General features: G+C 37.4%; 1 protein-coding gene across 9 annotated transcripts in view; it reads left to right on the plus strand.

The window, feature by feature from the left end:
• NCOA2 (nuclear receptor coactivator 2) overlaps positions 1-24061 on the plus strand; it is a 198352-nt gene that overhangs the window by 11458 nt on the left and 162833 nt on the right. For 5 of the 9 annotated variants that reach the window (XM_080378652.1, XM_080378653.1, XM_080378651.1 and 2 more), the window contains exon 2: positions 7035-7114. The exons of 2 other annotated variants lie outside the window; for them this stretch is intronic. The gene's annotated coding sequence lies outside the window, so the exon portion shown is untranslated. Of the gene's footprint in view, positions 1-1658; positions 3810-7034; positions 7115-24061 lie in introns of those variants that run through there. 2 more of the 9 variants (XM_080378657.1, XM_080378655.1) reach the window with 1 other exon arrangement.

Consider the following 24061-nt stretch of genomic DNA (forward strand, 5'->3'; position numbering starts at 1 on the left):
CAGTCTTGGTCATCTGTGATCTTGATGAAAATACTTTGTCGTGGACTCATCCTTCAGGAATATTGAGAACAACTTTAAGAAGAAAGGTTGATCTTTTTAGCGTCACGCAAATATTTGAAGAATCACTTAATTTTTAATAAGACAGTATCTCGCTTTAGTGAGCATTATGCAATAAGTGTCTGACAAAGGTGGTGTCATCATCTCACTTTTTCAGCCACCATGCTCTTTTTATCTCATGTAAAAACTGAAGATTTCTCAACTTTATATTTTCTCAAGCTTGTGGTCTTTACTAGGGAGAGGATCCATGTATGACATGCTTAATCGCTATCTCTGCAATGTCTGAAGACGCCTCTTTAGTAAATGTGTAAATCTTCCCCATTGTGTGTCCTAGTGGTGTCAGTGCTAAATTTGAAACTTGAGACATTTGAGTAAGGAATGCTTTATTGCTATCAAGAATGATACTTTTGGAATAAGGCAGTTCGATTTAAGTTTTTAAACTGGAACAATGTTATTTGGGAGAGAATATTTCTGGAGGCAAAATTAGAAAGTACAGAGGATTTACTCACATATAGTGCAGTGCATTGCATTAAACTGAAGCTCTGAAGTAAAAATTAAAGAATAATGTTTATGTTTTAATAATTGTTTAGGATGTTGCTTGCTCATTATAAAGCTGAAAGAATCTGTCAAAAGAGGCATGTAAGCACCCTGTAGTGTTGACATTCCCAGCTTTTCCCTCTGTCCTCAGAAAAAGAAACCCAGTAAGAGCTAGCCCATCTGCAGGGAGCCCAGGTTTTGCAGCAAGAAGAACAAAGTCAGTGAGCGAGCCAGCTGCTGCTACAATGCCCACTGTCTTCTGCTCCTTGCCTTTGTTGCTGATGTCACTGTCTCATTGGCAAAATCTGGGCTTCTGCGCTCAGCTGGAGTTTCTCTAGCACCTGACACCAGAATTGCAGAAGCTGCAGAGGCTTATTGAGGTCTCAGCCTTGAGGGTGCTGTCAGTTCATTTAAAAGAAGCAGCCGAACTAAAGACTGGTACCAAATTCAAGTATAAATGTAACACTCTTTGTCTGCCGAGTGCCAATAGATTGCGTGTTGGAGAAAGGCAATGCTGAACTAAAACTGTTCTTGCCACGTTCATTTTTTTGTACGTTTGCTATGGTTGGCCTCTGCAAACGATGCAGTTTGTATGCAAGTAGGTATAAAGTATTTGACAAATTCCACACATTTCTTCAGTATTCTTATAGGCATTAAAATGCTCAGTACTCGCTTATTTCTATGTTTGGCTTTGGAGGTCAGAGGTGAGATGTGTCATTACAGTATATATACTCTTGTCTGTGATACAACATTTTAAACCAAGAACAGAGTAACACTGATACTTACTGTATAGAAGGCAAATTAGAGCATCCATTCATCCACTCATTTTCTACTATTAGTTAATATAGTTACAGATGGCTACTCTGGCAGGATCCCTTATTTTTATTTTTAAATGAGGTGAAGTTCACTGCACTACTTTATTTTTGTTAGTTGTTAAAACATTCTCATACTCCTGGTGGCAGATAATGACAAATTCTTCAATGTAATGCTGGGAGCAAGGGAGGTGGAGAGGGAGAAAAGGGGAGGGAGGCGGGGTGCGGTGGGGGGGGGGTAGAGGGGGTGGGGTGGGGGGAAACCCCTCCTGAGCATATGGAGACATCCAGAAAAAGATGTGCATCGTCAGCTGTGATTCCATTGTGTGCTTGCGGACAGGATCTGGGCTCTTCTTCTCTTGGGAATTTAAACCTTACAGAAGTATTCTTTGGCTTTTACCCATCAGGATAATTGAGCTTATATAACATATATTTCACATATATATTATAGATAATATTTTGATAATATTTTAAGATTTCATGGTATAAATACAGTTACCAGGACTCCTGCTCTGTGTTTGAATAACATTTTGAACAGGCATACATATTGGTGAAATGGCAACTTTGAGAAGCAAGAATAATTTGTAATATTACATCAGTGGTTACATATTAATAAGGCATCTTACCAGTTCTATGGTTAGTAGTTTGTCAGCAGTATTTGCATTATGCGAACACTCCCTATTTTTAATGATTCAGTAGCTTAGCCTTTTCAAAACATACCAAGGAGAAATGTGACATGAAATATGACAGCTTGTATAGTTTAATCAATTTAAGATACAGAATTTTTAAAAAAAAACCCAAACAATCCCAGGTGTTTTTTTAAGCAGGGGTTTAAAACAAAGCTATTTTGTCACTGTTGAGTATTCAGAAATAGTATTTACATGATGAAAAAAACTGAGTGGAAGAAATTAAATTTTCTTGTCTGGCATTTACCTATTACCTAGAACAGCGTTCCTTCTCCTGAGCATTTGGAATGCTTCTACTGATTTTCTACAATTATTTTGAGTTAATGAACAGTTTGAAAAATACATGTTGAACACGGTGAATTTACTACGTTGTGTTTTGTTACAGTTTATGATTTTTCAGTCTTGTTCTGTGGAAATTGCACATTATTCTAGTGAAAGACTAATGGAAATTTTGCTTAAGAGTTTTATGGAAATAAATAGGCACAGTTCCTATGGAAAGAGTATGGTCACTGGGGTGCTTGGCATTTTGAAGTCTGAAATTAGTTCATTAATTTAAATGTCTGAAGCTATACAACAACTTATTAACAATGCACACTTTTTTTTTTTTTCTTCTTCTGCAGCTGCATCATTATACTATTTGAAGTCTTGCATTTCCTTAAATGGCTTCCATAAAAATCTCCCATTAATACAGTTACTGAGAGATATTATTCTTGCTTTTCTCTCATTTTAGGAGTTATAAATGATAGTAAATCTCACTCTGTCTGTGAGTGTACTCCCATTACTTCAAAATTCAGAAGCTGCTTTGTAGTGTGCATTTGCTTGTTTTCATCTCAAATGCAATGCCCTCTGTAAAGCCTAATTACATTTTCCTGTTTGCTTTTAAACTTCAAGTTACTTGCTATTTGGAAAGGATAACTTGTATTTTGCTAAAATATTCCATGTATATGGAAATCATTAATGTATTAATGAAAGGACAGAGAGTATAGGTGACAAACTAATTAAAATAGCATGGATTACAAGAGCTTCTGGGTGGCGGTGGGGTGGATCCTGGGCCATAGTGAGTATATGTATCTGATGTAGCGATAACTGAGAGTTGCTATTTTGATGCTTTTTTAATGAGCTATGTAAGACATATTGTTGCTCTTTGGTAGGAATTATAGTGGGCATATCACAATTGGCTGCTTTATTGGCTGCCTCAGTGGAAAAGTCTGGGATTGAAGAATGGGCATGGAAAGTGAAATAACATTTTACTTGTTAGGTCAGAATTATTATGGAGTTTTACTCTTACTCTGCCCGTGCTGCAATTCAGCTGTGTGTGAACAGATTTAGTTTTTTATTGCTGTCAGTATTGGTCTCTAATGAGTCTTGCCCATGGATTTTGAAGAAAATGACTCCAATTAAAAACAATGCAGTATGTCACCTATTTGTACCTTGCAGATTATTTAGGAGCTATTAAACTGCATTTAAAAAGAAAACTTTATAAGGATGGAGGAAAGTCTGACGATGAATATATCTGATAGTATATACTGACACTTTTATTACAGGTCTTTTTATGAACTTAGCCTGGGTGATGGAATGAAATTTTAAAACAAACAACTCAAACCCCAAGGTCATATATTTTAATACTTGTGCAAGTGAGAGTTCAGATATCACCCAGCCTACAGTGGAGACTACTTTTCCTCATACTTCTTCCAACACCGTACTCTGAGTTCACAAGGTAGCTCTTCAGTCCGTATTCTTTACTATTTCAAAATTCATGTCAATGGTTGTTGACCAACCCTTTATGGTATTCCCAGGAATAAATTCAATTGTTGTCAACTAATTTCACTTGTTACCCTTGCACCTTGGTCTCCAGAGATACGAGCAATGTCCTTTTCCTGTTCCACCAATTTCCTAAAATAGGTTCTTTGTGGAGGAAGATGATGAGTGTATACAGATAAATACATTATTTATTTTAGCAGATTTCAATGTTGTTCTCAAGGAGAAAAGCCGTTCTTCAAGTCTAAATCTTGGGGTTTTTTTTTCCCAAATAAAAATTTACAACTAGAAATACACTATTCAGTGTGGCCAGAATAATTGTTGCCTTTATGTTAAAAAAACCTAAAGTCAACCTGTTGATACTTGACTAGCTAGAAAATGTAGGTCTAACATATTTTAAAGCTTTTTTTTTTAATTGCTTTCCAATTTGTGTTGGCATCTGCAGTGCAAAGATACTTTTGCTTGTTTTGCTGCTGTTTTTTTTTAAGAATCATGGCTTATTTACTACAAATATACTGAATTTTTATTGAGGCCTCAATTTTTTTTTTTGCTACAGTTCTGTGTGAAATTAGTGTTTACTGCACAATGATGAGATCATTTGTGACACCTTTTCTTATTAATATAAGAATGAGGGAACTTGAAGACTATGTGGATGAAAAAATACGTTCACCAAACTTGCATGCTGTCAGTGATGGTGTCTTCCAGTTATGTCTGAAAGTGGTAGTTGTTCCCTCCCTTTTAGCTAAATTGTAGTTTGTAGAGCGGGTATTGTGTGTTTTGGTTGCAACTTTAAGTTTTTATGGGGCAAGGAGGTAGCACATCTTTAGGTACCCGGAATACAGATGTCCTGGAAAAGAAAGAAATTGCTGTGCATGAATGGGGCATAAACGCGTGAAGCGCTCTGAAGTCAGAGGACAGTGTGTTATTCTGGGCTGTACCAGTTGCTTTTAGCTGTTGTTTGACTTCTTTTTAAAAGTTTTCTTTTACTCTGTGGGATGGAGAATTGAATGGTGGTGTTGGAAAATGGCAGGTGTGGAGAGTGATAGCTATGGCGCATTTAATTTTTTTATTGTAGCTAATGCTGATAATTTATGTACTGTTTGAGGCAGAGACCCATTCTTCATGTAGGCCTTTGCATGTGGCATACTTGTAGGCCTTTGGGCACCACCGTTAACAGCATTGCATTCCTGTGAAAGCTGGCTTTATGCAAGAGTGGTTTGTCTTGAGTTTTGAGGGGCATCCCAAGCCCCTCCTGATTCCTGTGGGAATGGGTGGGAGTTTGTGTGGCCATGGGTGCTAGCATTGCTTGTTGCTGCAGAGTTGGCTTTCCTTTATTTCAGGCTTCAGAAGGCACTTGAGAGAAGGGAAGGCAAAGGACTAATAGGTCATTTCCTTGTCCATCACTTCATGTTCGTCACTTTTCTTCACTGACAGTCTAGTTTAGTTAGAGGAACACATCTGGAATAATATATCAGTTTATATGTAAGCTTGTCACTAGTTGCTGTATCATTCAAGAGTTTTATTTGGAAAGAAACCTCATTAGTAGCATTTTGAAGGTAGCACTATAATGTATTGCCTTCACTTTCAGACAGTACTATTATTAAATATTTTATGAATAGAACAGATGAAAATCAGCAAAACTTGTCATTTCCATTGTTGCCATGTGGTGCCCCATGGGCCACAGCATAACAGTTGGGAGCCACGTTGGTTGTGTGCGGACTTTCTGAGCTGCAGTACTGGCAGCTGTGTAGGTCGAGAGGTGGGACTTGAAAATAAGTCAGCAGTAGGAGAACACCAGTGGGCAGCCAGGCTAGTTATCAAGAAACAAAATGGTAGTGGAGCAGTCGTTCTCATTCACTGGTGTGCAGCAGCTGGAAGACAGGAGAAGGGTGGGAAATGCTTCTGTGTACACAGGTGCTCTCATGGTCATCGCTCCTCTGCAGAGAAGCTCTCCCCGCCAGGGGCTGGGGTTGCATCTGCTGCTGAGGCAGTGGCTTCCCTTTAGAGGGTCTCTCTGAACTGACTCTAAATCTCGCTAAATCGCCAGAAGGTCTAGTAGTGTTTTACTAAAAATTTTAATTCTAAGAAAAGATGGTGTATTCTGTCAGGAGGACCCACTTGAAGCACCAGGTTTGTGATCAGTAGAGCTTGTGTACTTTTTGAACATTCCTGAGGAAACAATGTAGTCATATCTTCTGTGTATATCTCATATAAAAATACTTCTTTGTTAGTGGTGCCTGCAATTACTTTGTTACTGTGGTGGTATCCTGCCTGTGACTGAAAACTTAAGCAGAGTTTGGCTGAAAAAGGTTCCTGTGAGATGGCAGAAATGACAGAAAAAATGAAGTTGTTTCTAAATTTCATTTCTCTTGAGGCATAATTAGTGTGCTTTTTTTCGCTGTTGATGACTCTTGTAGCGTATCCTTCATTTTCTTTGTTCTGCCTCTTTGTTTGTCAGAATAAGAAGGTAGAAAACTGTTCTTTGGTAGCTTGCTTGGATACGTTTGACGTACAGTACTGTTTGACCTACAAACAGAAGCGCAGGCACAATATTAATGTGGGTAGTGGCATGCTCCTTTTCCTTGAAGAAATGTGTATTGCTGTGCAATGTATGTCCTCTGCTCTACTGGACTCTTAAGCTCTATACTTATGAAAAGCTTTCTGTTTATTTGTCCGCTGATACTCGTCATTCAGGTCTGGAGTATTGTAAGTGGAGATCAGAGAAGAAACATGCTTCTGTATGTACAACTTTATAAAATGTCTTTCAGCCATTATTAAAGGACACCAGTTTCTCCTTTTTAGAGATTTGAAACTAATGTGTCATAAAAGTCAACCAGCCAAGCAGTCAACCAAAAAAGGAACCAACCACTTTCACAGGCAGTTCCCACAGATTCTTTTGTGAAAATAAAGGCTGTGTACCGAGTAAGTTAATGTAAACATCTTAGTTGCTATCACTGTGAATTTGCAGTAGGCAGCAGGTACAGAGGAAGTTGTGTGCCTGGAGTGATTGTGCAACTGGAAGGGGGTTGTAGTTACGTCTGGAAAAGCAGATAATGCTCTGCAAAGTTTACGTTTCCCTCATTGTGTTATGCTTAAAACAGCCATGTGCTAGGCATCACATTTTTATTTTTCTATGCCTGTCTCCAAAAAAAGACTAATATTTTTCTCTCAATTTTGTTCCTAGCATGCTTGAGATGTATCTGGGTAGTGAGGCCCCCTGCACGCACAGCCTCTAGAAATCATTGTCTGGCTCACTGAGTCCTGGTGAGTTGTCTATATCCTATTTTGTTTAATTGGATTGTGTTACAGTTTTATCTTCTTCACTGGGGAATTTGATGTGAGATGTCTTAAATTGATTGTGTGGATACAGCAGAACAAGCCTTGGTTTTTAAGTAATGTATGATATTATACAGTGATTTGAAATACAAACATTTTAGAGACTTTAAAAAATAATGCTCAGACTGGTTATGGAAGCAGGGACCCTGCTTTAGTGCCAGGATCAGGAATGGGACTTTCTGCTGAGAAAGGCTGAAGGGATCAGCATGTGGTGTTATTTCACATTAAGTTTGTTTGATATTTTATACTATAACTAAGGAATTGACATTTTTCAAATGTGCTGGTTATGGTGTGTCTTACGGCAAAGGTTGAGTATGAAATAATACAAGCTTTTCCATCCAACTATCTACACTAATAAATTACTTAAATTGAGGGTTGAAATTGGTATAATGACACTGATGACTTAAACTGCTTGTTGCTCAAGAATTACTGTCTGATGACTCCATCAGGCAGTGCTGTGCCTGTTTAACTCTGCTCACAAGAAGGGATAATACCACTGAGAATTAGAAAAAGGGACCCCTGTGGATTGGTTAAATGCAGACTAATAATAGTTTTGTAGTGCAGTGAAAGGAAGTGGAATATAAATACTGTGTTTTTATTTTCGGTATGTTTAATATATCAATATACTCACTTGGTATAAATTTTTTACAAATATGCATTTGAGATTTTATGTGAGAACCTTTTCAGGGTACTCATGAATAAATGTTGTCTTTCAACGCGTAGAGTGACTTATTAAGGTCAGAAATATGTATTTTTGAGGCTTGCACACTAAATATAGAGGTGGGAAATGAGCCTGCTGGAAAGGTTTTTAGTGGTGTGTGGGATAACTGTTTATAAAATGCCAACCATTTATGGGTAAAGTTATGTATGTCCACTTCAAGTATAATTTCCTCTTTTGTTAATTATGTTGAGCAATTTTTGCAAACTAACAGTGCTTTTCTTCAAATTTACTGAATTTTCTAGCATCAGTGGATGAAAAGATTAAGAAGCTTTCCAGTGCTGCTGTTTTTTCTGCCTGTTCCCTAGGCTGTTCTGATAAAACACTTTGTACTTCATTGCATTCAGTGAAGTTTATAATACTGGTTAATAGTTTGTTTATGTATTATATTAACTTGAAAATGCTCAGCCACATAGATGTTATTACTTATTTACACTCATTACTTAAATAGAATAAATAAGTAATATAGTTTATCTGGGCTGCATAATGATCATAATATGCATGTGCAGGTCTTCTCAATAATAAGCTGTTCTTGTGATCATTTAAGCAAATTGTTTTAAAAAAAGGAAAGAGTAAGACTTTTTTTTTTTTTCTAGGGAGTAGGACTCAGAATCAGTTAGGTATGGGTAATAAAGATAGAGGAAAAAGTCACTGGCTAAATTCTTGAAAGAAAACATGAAATTTTGTTGTCAAGCTGCTAGTATGTTTGTTTTCAGTTGTCTCCATTGTAATTTTCTGTTAAAAAAGGAATGCTTTAGGTAAAGATTAGAAAAGGTTAGTATTTAAATAAAAAGCAATTTGCATATATATTTTTTCTAATTAATATACATGGGCACAAAACCCCCTTTTATTTTGCTTAGTGTTTCATCATTCTGTACCAGAATTATAAATTTGATTGTTGCTGTGCCAGAAAGTAATCTTGTACCTTTACAGATATTGACTAAAACATAGTTGCTGTGTGTGAAAAGTTCAGAACCTTTAATAAGAGCACGTAGGAGATAAATATTTGTATATGAAGGCTATGCTGATGACACTGAGGAAGAAACCACTGTAGAAAATGGGATGTCATGAAAGGATTTAGAGGGCGAGGATGAAGTGGAAAGGTGGTTCTTAGCTTAAAAATACCGTTTTGCTCTAAAGTGGATAGTTATCCGTGTGTCCATGTGATAGCAGCAAAAGAAGGCTGCATGAGGCAAGGAATAGTTTCAAATTTTGGTTCCTTTGAATCCTTGGAAATATTTTCATCGATTTCTGAATGTCCAGGATTTCAGTCCTATTTTTCAACATCATCAGATGTTCACCTTCGCCATCACAAGATCAGAAAGCTGTAGCTGTTGATTTTGACTAGTACATCCATCTGAACTTACACTAGTCTGAAGGATGTATCAGTTGGAGTTTCATTTAAGAAATCCTGTCCTTGGTTTCTGACTGGAGTTGCTTGTGGAACAGATGTTGTGTTTGACTGTGTGTTGTGACATTGTACCACAACTGTGACTGAAATTGTGCGCGTTCAGTCTGTCTACCACTGTATTAAGTTTTTTGGGAAGTGAAACTACTGCTTGATACTTATTGGATCTATTTTTATATGTTAGAGTGGATAAGAGTGTGAATCCTGGGCTGGTTAAATGGCCTTAGAATGTGTGTATATGAACTGATAAGAAATAATGTAAATGACAGAATTTGTGGCTGCTCCCTTGAATTGTTGTTAGTTGAGCGGTGGAAGTAGCTGCTGTGTGCCACCAAAAAGCCGTGCAATTAGGATGGTGGTAAGTTTAGACTTAAAAAAAATAAACAAACAGATAAAAATACTGACTTCTGTTCCTAATCTAAAAGTTTTCAATTAGAACACATTTTTCTTTTCTCCTTTTCTTTTTGCATGAAATTGTTTGCTGTGTAAGGAATATTTCTCAGCAAAAGAAGAGTGTAGATTAGAGAAGTCTCAGTTTTCTGTCACTCTTGATCTAGAGAGTCTGTTTCAATCTAACTTTGTAGTGATTTCATTGGCGTTTGTGTTGTAGTTAATGTCAAGTGTGATAGATAGAAAATATTTGTGTGTCTCTTTGTTATGAGTTATAGCACTCCTTATTGTTGTTTACAGCCATAGTAGATAAAGAAAATTCTGACAGATGTCTCATTTTTGACTGTGGTCCTCCTAATACATGTGTGTCTAAAGGGAATGCTGTCAGAAAATAAAGTGCGGTACTGAAAACAGAGTGCCTTATGTTGAAATGAGTTTTAAAAACCTTCAGTATTAGTTCAAGGATGCAAGTGAGGAACCTACAGTAGGTTCCAAGTTTCAAATCTGAGTAAGAGCTCATTTCTATCAGCATGCAAAGCCAAGCTGGGTTGGTGCCTACCTAGAGCTCTGAAATGACTTCGGAGCACCTTAATTCCCACAGGAGCTGTATTTCTAAAATACCTGAAATAAAATATAGGTATCTATCACAGGCATGGATAATCTTTACTGCATCAGGTTTTCTCATTTACAGAGGGATCTGTGAAGGACATTTAATCTATTTTGAAGTGGCTTATGATAAATAAAGGGAATATATTCCCGTTCCTAGACCTTGAAACATGGAGTTGTTTTGCATGAAATACCAGATTTATCTGTTTTCAGTCACTCTTGTTCAGTAGCAACGTTAGTTAACATGAATTGCCTGTAAAAGTAGTTGCTTGATTATAGTGAATTTAGTGCAATCAGCGTTAAAGTGATACTCCTAATCTGAGTGTGAAGTTCTGTGTGGGTGGTACAATGAGAACAGCAGTACTGAAAAATGAGCATCTGTTAAGATTTATACAATTGTACCCCACAGATAGATAGATATTCTCCCTTCCCTGCACACCCCCCACCCCCCTACCCCTTCCCCCTCCAAATTGTAAATGGGAGCTGATGGAAATCTTTGGGGTTTATTTTGTGGAAAAGCTGAAATTTACACAAACGTAATATATTGCATTTCCTTTAAAATTGATGAAAATTGAGAGTATTGCAGAGAAAAATCTCATCGTGCTTGAAACTAGCAGAACTAGATTTGTTGGTAATAAAAGCAGTTTTAAAGTACTTTCATAGTCTTGAGGCCACAATGTTCAAACTCATTACATATCTGCAGTAAACCATTCTTAAATATGTTAAATTCATTAATTGCTGTGAATGGACTTAAATGGAGTGCTCTGTCAGTGAAGTTTTCACTGAATTGATGGAACTAAACTTCATATATATCCAGGACTGTTGAAAACACTCTCATTCGATTGATTGAAGCTTGCCTTTTGGATGTGGCTATATCTTGGAAGTTTATTTTTAACATTTCAGTTTGTGAGACAAATAAAAAAATATTTAGGAAATGAGATTGCTAACTTGATTTTATTCACTGCTTAAATATTGGTTTTGACCTAGTAATGGGCTTTGCTAAGATTTTTTCATTTCTTACTTTGATAGGAACCTTTTTATATGGGCAAATGTATAGTATATATGCATCTGCAGAAGAAATAGCTGTCATTATCATCTGTGGAAAATCAATATATATTATAAATATAGATTGATGACATTGTACCACCAGTATTGGAGTCTGGGAATTCTAGAGGGGTCAAGAACAGGACAACTGAGAACTTGCATCATCAGAGAAGATAAGATGCATTTACTTGGGCAGATTTTCCTCTGGGTCTGCATTTAGCCCTTGAATTCAGAGGAGTGAAATATTTACCCAGCTTGGCTCTTGACAGTAAATAGTATTAATTAAATACAGCGCTTGAAAATGACACTGGTATTTCACATTAAGGCCAGTAGATTTTTGCCTTGGCTTTCTGGAAATTGAATTCCAGTAGTCTGTTTATTTGACAGAATTATAGTACAATAATTTGAGGTTCATGGATATTTCTGTACATTGGAGTGGGTGAATTTTTATAATGTCACAATGCTGGGATTTTAGGCTCAGAAGACTTATGTGACTAGAATAATAAGCAAATTTGCATCTGGGTAATATAAATTGTGGCATAGTACATTTCCATCTGATTAATTTACCTTTGTATTAACTAAACTGACAAGAAATTACAGGTTTTCTTTTTAAAACAAACTTTAGATGTTGAAAAATTCAGATGAAAGGTCTTAGATAAATTACAGATGTTAAGAAGTATTACTAAAATAATTTAGAAATATTGGTGAGTTTTACAGTATCATTGTGAAATGCTCTAACTATTCAAAATGCTTTACAAAATCCTCCTGTAGTCATCTCACCACAAGCAAAAAGGGTTACTGACACGCCTACATACACAGTATCTGTTGGTGTGTAAATGGCCATGATAAATGAAGAATACGCTCTGTTCTCCTGTTGCAACATCTCTGTTTTATGGTCCAAATCCTTCCCTTTTTTCATTATCAGTACTTTTGTTCCTTCAGTAATCCCAGTTCAATAAACTACAGCATTCTGTGTACACCAAACTCTGTATCTTTTAAAATGACAGCAATAGGCAATATAGGAATATTTAAAATTAGATTGGGAAAAGATTTAGTTTTTCCTGTAGGTATTGCAAATCAGCTCATCCTTGAGGGAAACCATAGTAGTGTCAGAGAAAGTTAAAATGTTTACATTCTTTATTTTTTCCCTTATATTTGGATATTCTCACTTAAAATTTGAATCCTCATCCTTAGATCATCCTTGAGTCACCCCTTTTTGTGTTGGATTCCTTTGTCTTTCTGTCTCTAGGTACCTGTTTTGCTGCTGTGAAAGAGATGTCTTCTGCATTTCTTTGTTCAGGTTGTAAGCTTGAACCTCTGCTGTGGTGGCACAGTTTAGTAGTATTGTAAAATGGGATAAAAACATCTACGTTTCTCTAAAAGTAGCTGGCCAACTCGTATGAAATTTCACTTGGTTTAATTTTTATGGCCTTTCAATTTTCAGTTGTGGTTTTTTGCTTGGCTTCTCTTCACAAATCCTGGTTAACTGTGTTTTTATTGCTCAGTCCTACTGAACAGACTCATGTAAAACTTTTTCTGTTTGGAGTTACAGTATGTAACTTCCAGAAAGTATCCTGCAGTGGAATAGGGTTTATGTGCGGCTGATGATACATGAAGCTTGATGCCTGACTACCGATTTTTAAAATACTCCTTGTCACTGACTGTGTACTGTGGGCATTTCTTAAAAGAAAAAAAAAAAAGAAAAAAAAGTAATAGCCTTCTGCTGATGAGCTTGATTCCAGTAACAGTAGTTATCGAAGTTGCCTCCTACTTAGTCTTTGTCTTACTTGCTTCATTACTCCATTTCTGCGCTACTTCTTTCCACCCCCAGGTTCCAGGAGAGATGTTTTGTGTGTTGTGGTCTTCTGATACAGTCTGTTAAAGCTTAGGGATAGTTCATTGTCCTTCACCTTTGCTATCAGTCAGAGTACCCAGGCAGCAACATAAGGAGGAGTGACTTTTTGGGTCAGGACAGCTTGATCCATGGTTATGAGGCTGTTTAGGAAGAGTTGGACCTATTTGTCTGTGTGTGTATGTTATTTTGAGGGAAAATTACTGAAAATGTATTTTTGGCTAGTTTGAAGCTATTAATGGGTTGGCTTGAATTTCGTAAGTGGCTTTGTTGAGGAAGGGGGAAGATTCCCTACTAATCAGAAATGTTGTAATGGCTTGCTTAGGAAATCCTGAAATTAGGAGTTTTGGATTTCGAGGCCGGATTCACAGGAAGACTTAAAAGCCAGCAAGCCATGGGGAGGTAGGCTGGCTGCAGGGTACGCCTTAGTGGGTAGCCGCTGTGGGTGTGCAGTGGGGGCTCTTGCTAGGCTACAGCTTCAGTGTCACAACCTGTGCCCCAGGTAGAGGGACAGCTAGTGACAGGTCCCACAGCTCATCTGCTTCCTGGTGTCTGGTCTCGCTCCCTGTGAGGTGCAGTTTATCCTGCTGTTCCTGGGTCCAGGGCGGCCCTGCCTCTCCTCATGGTGCCAGGCTGGGAACGGGCAGGTTGCCAGTGTTTTACAACCGTGGCAGAGAACGGCTCCCAACGTCACCAGATTCACTTGGAGTGACTGCGAGGGCTGGGGAGCCCTTTACTGTACCCCCATGAGCACCAGCATGCATGGGAATGGGGGTACACCAGCCGCTGCTGAGGCGGGGGAGGGTGGATTGCAGCGTGCTGCCTTCCGAGCAGTGGGGTGTGGGTGCGCAGCAAGATGGAGAAGGGAACAGTGATGCTTCTGCTTCAAAGCAGAGGTTTGCGTTTTGGTCCTCTGCCTCCTAGGAGATTACTGCTGTCTCTGGGCTGCTGAATGTTTTCAAGCGGAGCTTTCCTGCCTCTGAAAGGGCCCCGCTTTTTTATGGGTGTGTAAATACTTTGTTGGAGAACTGAATGTCCTGCATCGGCACTGAGCACCCTATCTGTTGTGCATGTCCTACAGTGAAGGACAGTAGCTTCTTCACTTGCCCACTTCTACAGATTTAATTTATTTATCTGCTACTCATAAGGTTGTTTTCTCAGACAAGGTTCTGCAAAGGAAGCTAAAGTGTACATTCACAGATATATTTAGCAATTAAATCCTCCTGTGGATGTGCTTAATGCTTTGAGATAGATGTGAAGTAAGCTATCTGAAACAAGGGCATTTTTCCAGGTGAACTTAGTACTTGAGCAGCTTGAAACAGTTTTAAAATACGTGGGGTTTTTTTGCCTCTGCCCCATTTAGTGGCTGATATGAAACGTCCATTATAGGCAGAGCTCTGTTCCTCATATCAGAGGTGTCATCGTCCATAATTAAATGGATACCTTTGACTACAACGTTATAATAGAAATTAAAGTTTCACGTGGTTGCCACTGCATATGCAATATTTTTTTTTATCCAAATCCTTTGATAAGGTTAGTGTGAAGTATTTTACCATGTAAAACTGATGAATTCTTGAAAACCTGAAAAGATCAAAATGAGGCATATTTAGATCTCTCAGAGCAAATGAGAAGTAAAAATGTGAACAATATGTAACGTGTCTGGCAAAGGTAGAAATAAACCCTTCAGAACTTAAAAGCACTGGTGAATATTTTGTGTTATGGTGGAAAGGGCCATATGCCATAACTTTTCTTGCTGTTGACATGATTTGGGGACTGTTCTTACTGTTCTGATTTTGTGGAAATACCGTTGTATAAGCATAGTGGTAACTTTTGCATAATGAACTGTACTCTGGTCTGTTAAACTTGTGTAAATAGTTTTTACTCAAGTTGTATTGCAGAAGCTGAGAAAGGAAAATGGTGAGCCTGCCCTCAGAATTTCCTTGGGGGAGGAGGGACTTTTTTTAGAGATGAGATTCTGAGAAGGGAAATAGGAGGGTTTCTTGCAGAAAGGCTGAGCTAACTAGCAATACAGGAAAGATGAAAATGTAAAATCCAATATTCGGTCAAACCTCTTCTGCTAATTGAAAATGTTTCTCACTTGCATTAGCTGGATGTAAAGACAAACACTGTGTTTTACTGTTGTTTTTTTTTTTTTTTTTTTTTTTTGACTGATTTTGCTTACCACTGGCAGGGGAGGAAGTCAGTAAAAGGGAACTGCTATTTTCTTACACAGGCAATGTCTTGAGGAGCAGAATAAATTAATGCAACACAGTTTTTGGTGAGGGTGCGTACCCCAACAACATGAGAATTTTTTATTTAATATTTTAATAATTGAAATGGTGTGTGTTTTTTTTTCTGTGTGTGTCTGCATTTGTTTCTGTGTTGTAATTTGTACAGAGTGTATTGCCAGTGTTGAGTTCTGTCTTGTCCAGGTAGTATCAGCCACTCTTGCATGTTATGGAAATGTCCCTATAATTATACCCATGGGAATGATCTTACATGGTAATGACACGGATGGAGCTAGTCCTGTCTTGGAGATCTAGGAGCTTACTCTTCATTGCCAGGTTTGCCAGAGGTGTACTAAACAAATCACGTGAGCTGCAAGTCATTCACTTCACTGTAAAATGGGGTCAATCCTAATTATTTTCTCTGTATGCAGAATTCTGATTCATTGGTGATTGTGGATTGTGTAAGGAAAACAAATATGTGTTTACTTTCCTCAAATGTAAATAAAATGCCTGCTTCTATCTACCTATGCTGTGAATTAATACTGAAATTGTAAAAACATGCTAGAGAGAACTTGCCTATTAAAATGGTGAAGCAATGGCCTTTTGCTGTTTTATTAAAGAAAAATCAACCTAGATTATTTTGAGTTAGCAGTACTTTTGTCTGCTTATGTTATGAGATAAAACATTGAGTATTGACTTAACTTCACGTTTCACAGAGGAAGAATTAAAAATTATCTCTGTGAAGGGTGACTATGGAGTTACTCTTTGAAATTCTAATTTAACACTTCAGTAATGGGTCAAGCCTGCTTTGAATCCTCTGTGGGATTATTTGATTTGCTGTCTGGTTAACCTCAAGGAAAATGGGATGTCTTTAAATTACTAGAGGTGCTAGCTATCACCTTATAATGGAGCCACGGGAGAATTTGTTGTTTTAAATTAGGATTGTCCCCTGATGACTAAGGGATTATATGAATGGGACTTATTTTTAAGATGTACCTTGAGGTTGAAAGTTGCAAATTTTTTTTATCTTTTGTTTTTGGTTTTTTTTTGTTGGTGGTGTTTTTTTTACTTGTATAATTGGATATAATTACAGGATAGGGGGGGGAAATTTTTCTTTACCTGAGAGGGGGATGGGGTTAGCCTTTTAGTATTTATTTTGTCTTCAGTCTTATTTATGCATGGAAGTTTCTTTTGTATTTCTTCTATTAACATTAACATATATGTTTTGTGCCTCAACAAGAAGACTTCAGTTTTTTCATAATAAAGCTGATTATTAAATGACATTCATGTGATTGTGGAACTGAAGGGAGAAGTTCAGCTTTTTCTAAGTAGACAAAGAAGCAGCTTGAATGTTTTGCAAGTTTATGCATGTAATGTTTATCCTGCCGAAACCTTTACAATTAATTTGCGGAGTATTGAAATACAAGTACTCGAATGTTTTATGCTGTGTCATACAAAAAGGGAGCATTTGGCAGTTAATTAGGAACTTGAATTTTGGGGATAAAGGCAAGATTTCAGTTAATAATGAATTCTTCCAACATTGTACTTTTCATTCTATTTCATGTTGGATATTCTGTGCATATTGCTGTTACAGGTTGTTTTTTTCTTTAGCTGCAGTTCACCTTTAAAAGCCATATAGCACACCTAGTCATATTTTAGCAGGTTACATATTTCTCTATCTTACAAATTAAATTGAATTTTTAAACATCTATAGTTTGTGACATCATAGGGTATATATTAATACAATGGAAAGCTTAGCATAATAGATCATTTTAACGGCACTTAGCATCTCTTCAAGAGTATTGAATGGAGACAAGCTATGCAGTGTGTATTGCATATACTAAGAAATTTCACAAGACTTTTTGACATGAGTTTTGAAATGAGTCGTGGGCTCGGCTCCAGTGCCACTCTGCGCGTAGCCTTCCTGCAGAACTTTCCATTGCCAGTCTGTCATGTACCACGTGCCTATATTTCACCTAAGATTTCTGATATGAGTAGCTGTGGCTATACATTGTTTGAATTGCATATCTAACAGAATTTACTTCCTGTTGCTTCTGACGTTTTGATTTGGTTTTTTTCGTAAGAACACAAGTATTCTTTACAGTTCCACGTATATCAATTTGTAATCAATTTTTAATTTGTATATCAACATGTTGTGGCATGTTTTTGAAGTTAGTGGTAGTCATGGAAATGTAAGTCTGAGGACCTGGTGATTTTGGGAGGAAGTATGTAGTTGTCTGTTCCGTACACACGTAGGGGAGGAAAATTTTTTAGGATATGAAAGTTTTTCTGTGCTTTCTAGGAGCTGACATATGTAAATAACATAGTGTGATAACATTTATAAAAACAGAAAATAGGAAGATTTATTTTACAATATTTCCATCAAAGGTTTGTTTACAAAAGGCAAAAAAGCCCTTCTTCTGTCTACTGGATTAAAATGCATATGACAATGTGCTAGTTGCAGCAGAAGGAAGCAGGGCTGGGCTTGCAAGCCTCTATCTGAAAAATTGCTAGCATGTACGAGTTGGGCTGCTTTGCCACTTCAAGCTGGATAGCTTTCTGGTGATAGGAGAGGTCCTACAGCTACCCATTGCTGGTTGCTAAAAATAGTGGTGCTGCAGTAAGGACAGTACAGCAGCACAGAACCAAAAAACCTCCCCAACCCTCAGAACACCAAGATTTTAACAAGTAAATGCTCAAACAAAACGCACCATCTCCCCATGGCAGGCAGGGTTGCAGGCTAGCTCATCCCCTGAGTCTGGCTGACTGGCTGCATAGAGGTAGAAAAGCTTTTGCAGGGAATGCTTGATTTGCTTTTCTTCTTTTTTTCCTAGAGGGGAAGTATAAACTGAAGTGTCTTTTCTGACTCCTGCTAGAAGTGTGTGAGTTCACACAGACAACTTCCAGGCAGAAATGTAAAATACGAAGTGTTGTTGTGAAATAGAAATCTCCAGATCAGGGCTGCTGTTGAGTGTGAAGAAACATGATTTTATTATTGGTAGATGACATGCATCTTGATTTGCCTTCCCTTAACCCTGAGGTGAACCTTCAGAAGGTGAAAGATGGCTTAAACTCCTACTAAGCTGAGATGTGGAGATCTCCTGAATATAAACTTAGATGTTTTGCCACATGATATGGCCACAAATCATCAGGCTTCCTGTAGAGTTTCAACTTGGCCCAAAGCTGGGGTTCAAATAAGACACCACCACCCCCCATCCCCCAAAAAAACCCCACCCACTTAACACAATTTATGCAGACTGTTTCATGTGATGTTTTGTTTTTACTAGCTACTGTTTTCTGTTTTTTGTAATAGTAGATAGGTGGCTTAGGCTGTATTTCAGATATGCCTTCTCTTCTGTATTTATGTACAAAATTAAGAATAAAGGAAGAGATACAGATTTTTTTCAAGCTTGCTTATAGCATTCAGGGAGAAGTATTGAATAAGTTTGAAGTCCTAATGAAAAATTTTTTCACTATTGTAGGGAATTTTTGCTGAGTTGCAGATTTGAGGTATCATTTGCCATGAAAGAACTGATCACTTAACAAATCTTCCACTAGCAGTTTGGGTTGTATTTTGGTAGGTAATTCATAAGACATCTTCTCTTGATGATCATGTCATTTCCCCAAATGGCAACAACAACTGACTTCATGGGAAACCAGTAGTTAGAACATGGATTGATGTATTTTTAGTTTTCTTTAATGTAATTAAAATCTGGAAGTAAGCAGAGCCATCATCATGTGAGCAGCCAGATTTCTACAGCATCTCAGGAAATATTCTTGACCACTTTTTGCAAATGGCTGATACAATTATCTGGTGGATATTTTTTGTTCCAGATACTCAATCTAGTGGCCTGTACACATTGTAAGGGTCAGTTCATCATCTGGCCAATATTCCTTCCCACTTAATAGTAAGTACTTATTATCATGCTTGTTGCTCTGTGTGAAATTAATAAGTATTATTAAGCTTCATGATGGTCTGGTGAGGTAGGGATCGTACAGGAAAGTCGGTGACAGAAATTACAGTAAGAACCTAAACTGTGTGTCTTGTAGATATTAATGAGAAAAATCAGTAGGGTGATGGCTAGCTGCAAATTAGATAGTCTAATTTGTAAGCATTGATAATAGCTCAGTCCACCGAGTTTCATTTGTAGAAGCACACTGTATCTCAGAGTTAGAAGTTGGTAACTGAGTAGTATCATTGCACACAAGTCCTATCTTAGTGAACTTTTTGCCTTCAGACCTGTGCTATGTTTGTATTAGCTGGGCCTTTCCATACAGAATAAACGAATAAGAAAAATAACTCTCTGGCAACAAATAAGACGAACACTTCATAAGGTGTTTAAGAAAAACAATCTTGATTTCCCTCTCTCCCCTGCTACTTCTCTGCCTTCACAGTCTCTGCTTTCTGCTCATGTCCGACTAAAATGATACAGTAAATGTCTGAGCCCTTGCAAGTAAGGCTGTCACATTGATGTTTAACTGACTTTGAAGCAGTGCAGCTGTAAAGGGGAAATGAATTCTGTTCTCTGTCAAAGCCTGTAAAAGAGTGTTTGTTTTAGCAACTACTGATGATGGAAGTGTTTATTCCATGACTGCGTTGGTTGTCAAAACTGGACATATTTTCCTGTATTAATAATATTTGGAATTTTTCATTACTTATCATTTCCTGCTGGTTCTTGAAAGGCGTATTGAGATGCTGATCACTGTCCCAATCTTTTCAGCTCTTCTTTCTGCATTTGAATGGAAATCTTGGAATTCCATTGGGGGTGGGGGGTGTATGTTGTGCACGCATGTGTAATTATGTATTATATAAAACTTTAAAACCAGTTGCAAATGTCTGTGAGTTTCTGATTCAAAAAAGCAATGGGATTTGTACAAGACAGACAGCTCTTCCAGTTTGTCAGGTGATGGAAGACTGTACCTAATGTGCATGAAACACAACTGATTAGTCATATTTTTGTGGGTTTTTTTTTTTTTTTTATATGACTTCTGTCACAGAGTTTTGCTCCTGATATATAGAATTCCCTCTTGACATAGGACGACTGACCACAATCTGGATACTTAGTGTTACTGAAATATGTTATTCTGTGTGATTTATTTCAAAAGTAGCTTATCACATGTACTTACCAAATCAGCCATTCAGCACAAAAAAAACTCTCCTGAAGTGTTTCCAATGCATAGTTGCTATAGTGAGGGGGTGGGGGGGAGGAAAGGTGGGGTAGCGGTGTTGGAGTATTTTTAGTTTATTTGGCTGTTTAAGATCGATCATCTAGAGCTGAAACTTAAGGATAAGTGTTTGAAATGTGAAACAATAACCATGCTAAGTAAGCCTGTCATGATCTTGGCATCATCAGAAGAGAGAGCAAGTGGTGCGGGAAGCTAGATCTGTGCTAGTGTTGCTTGCAATGGTATGTAACTTACTAATTACCTTTGCTGTAAAATGGTTGGTAAAAAGCCAAAATACTGCTTCCCTAGTTCCCTAGGATCCTTGTTTTGAGAGGATTATACTTCCTAGTGTTTTTACAAGAATTACATGGATGCCAAAACGTTTCCCAGGCTTCTCTTTGATGTTTGGTACAATGTAACAGGGAAGGCTGACCAAAAATTACTGAGGAAGCGAGTAGGAGAGAGATAAAAAAGTGTGAGAATACATTAGTCTGATAGCTGTGTATTTATGCATCTTCCCTGTCCTCCTCATTTTCAGTCTGGTTTCTAAAGGAAATTAAATTCATGTGATCGTGATTGAGACAAAACCTGTTTATGTGTATTTCTGGGGTAGTGTGTGTGTGTGTTTGCAGTTTCCTTCCTCTGCCCCAAAGAAACTGTGCTTCTGCAGGTTGCAAGAAAATACTGGTCAGGTAGATGACTGCCATCCTGTTAGTGAAAGAAGGACCTTACCTGTTGGCAGCCTTGATCTGGTATCAGGAAATCACTATGGGAGAGCAAGATTATGGATGGCTGAGGGCAAAAAGTCAGTCAAGTGCAGAGGTGTCGGCATGTTTGTCAAACTAAATTTCCATGCCCCTTACTCTCTGCTTGTCAGCTGGAAATTGAAACACCTTGTGATGCAGAGGAACTGTGAGGTTTAAGGCTTTTAGATTAAAAATCAGAAGACATGTTATATCAAGACACTGTAGTATGCGCTTCAAAATCTATTGATGGAACTAATGTCCGATATTAATATAATCTTCTGAGATATATATGTGTAATTAAAATTTAGAACTCAGTTTCTTTAAAGAAGAGTGTGAAAAGCTTTACATACACTGGGAAATTCAGCTGAATATGCAGATTACAGACCCTTTTATTTTACTAAAGTTATTGCTGGTAGTTGTAGCCTTATTTTTTCATCTGTGGGCTAGCCATAATGCCATGTCTTAACATCCATTATTTTTTTATAAGTCTCTGTTGATTTTCAGGGTAGAGTCAGGAAGAAAATATACAGTGTTCCCTGGCAGTGGTGCAGTGCAGGCCTTCATTCATCCTTCCCCATGTCTAACATAATGATTTTGGCTGTCAGTGTTGCAAGTTGTTTGTTTCAGCCTCAGATACTTAATCAGATTGATTATCTTGGCAGTATTTGATATTATACAGAAAGCATTTGAAATGGCAGTGATATTTCACTGAGCTACTGCTCATGTGGAAGGCCTCATTTTAATAGTCTCGGTGATAACAAAAACTTACTGAAAAGTGAGGTGGAGATATATGTGTGTAGATATATGTATATATATCTTTTGGCACAAGTGATTGTAGACATAAACCACTATGAGAACTTTTTCTTACATGCTTAGTTCCTATTTGGATGAGTGAAAGCAGTAAGATTTATGTAGTTAGTCTATTTTAAGTGTTACTCAATAAAAAGGTTGAAAAAAGATTTCTGAATGGTGATGTGGTATAGACAAGCATCACAACCTCAGGCTGTTGCTGGCCAGCTTCGTGTTCATTGGAGATTTCTGTGAGGTAGAAGATGCCCTTGGTCAGGTGTGATGCCCCTGATGAGGCCAGCTGCACTTTGAGGAAAACTGGAAGATGCAATGTCTTCTTACATGCCCTGAACAGAGGTTCTTCAGCATAATTGCAAGCCAGCTTCAGCCTCTGCTTCATTAATTCCGAATTCAGTGGTTGCATAGCTTTGCTTCAGTTTATCTTGCAAAATGACACCTCATCAAATTTTTGTACTAGGGTTTCCCCAGAAAAGCCCGTCACATCCAGCTTCTACCAGGACTCACAAGTCCACTGTCTGGTGCAGTGTCTCTGCTAGCCAGGACTCTGTTTTATCCCTTTTGTCTCACGTGTCTTCTCTCCCTTTCTCACTTCACAATTGGTGTAAGAAAGGTTAAAACTCCTCTACTTCGTAACATCAAGACAGAAATCAACATTACAAAGAAAAAAAATTAAACTGTAAATAAACTTACTTTCTAGCAAAAACTTTCTTCATTCACCTTCCTCAGCATTAAAAGGTAAATGGCATGGTGTACTTGGTAAGTGAATAAAAAATGCAAGCCTGACTTAGCTTCCTGACTACAGCAGAAAAAAATTCAGGCATGCTTTTTAAGGAATGGTTATTTAAAAGTAATGTGTTTTTGTTGCAGCATGATTATATATTTAACAGGAAACTAGGTTGCAGTCTTTATGACTAACTCTTATTACTACTGCTCCCTTGGTTTCCAGGAGATGATGACTATAATGCTATACAAAATCTTCAGGTATGTAGCATCATCTCACACAATTTTCTTTTTTGTCCCATGGTATTACTGCTCAATCATTATTTTGTGAAGAAATGATACAGGTTTTGAATTTAATACAACGTAATGTTTTCATTTTCCTTCTAACTCCTTGTTGTTGGTCTGGGTGGACCATGGGAGGACAATAATGGGACCGTATTCTGAGGCTTTTTGGTTTTTAGTACTCCATATGCTCAAGGTACAAATTGTATTTGGAACTTGTGTTTTACATGAAGGAAAAACATTGGCTTTTTAAATCAGTAAAACATACCAAAGTAATTCACTTTTTGAGTTGAAATTGAGAATTATTGGGAAGAATTTTTTTTCCTCTCAGATATATTTTTAAAAGACCTTTTTTGTTGACAAAGGTAAGTATATAATGAACAACATTTCTCAACCTTATGTCATTTGCTGCATAGGAAGAGTATTTATTGACAATAACTCTAGAAAGGATTGCATGTGTAATTGCTCAGAACTCCAGGTAGCTTTTCCCAAAAAGGTTTGTGTAGGAAAGAAATAATTTGGGACCTGTCCAGCACAGACTTCAATCTGAGAGTTAGAAGCATTAAGCGTTAATTTTTTCTAAAGACCCCCAGCCCTGTTCAGTTACTTTGGTAGCAATGCAGATATTTTCTTATAGCTGCATGTATTTTATGGTTCTTTAAAATACCAGGAATGTTGCTGTCAGTGTGCCTTTTACCATTGTATATTACCATGATTTGACAGCTGACAAAACAAGCATGTGAAGGCTGACATTTGTGCCAGATGTCTTTCATTATATATTTTTATAGGCTTAATTTTTCATGTGTGCACTTTATATTGGCAGCTTTAATATTTTTTGCAGATGAAGCTTAATTATCTTTCTTTTATGCACATTTATATTTTAGTAGATTAAATTTTTACCACAA

The sequence above is a fragment of the Falco punctatus genome (genome assembly GCF_963210335.1).
Source record: "Falco punctatus genome assembly, chromosome: 3".
NCBI lineage: Eukaryota > Metazoa > Chordata > Aves > Falconiformes > Falconidae > Falco > Falco punctatus.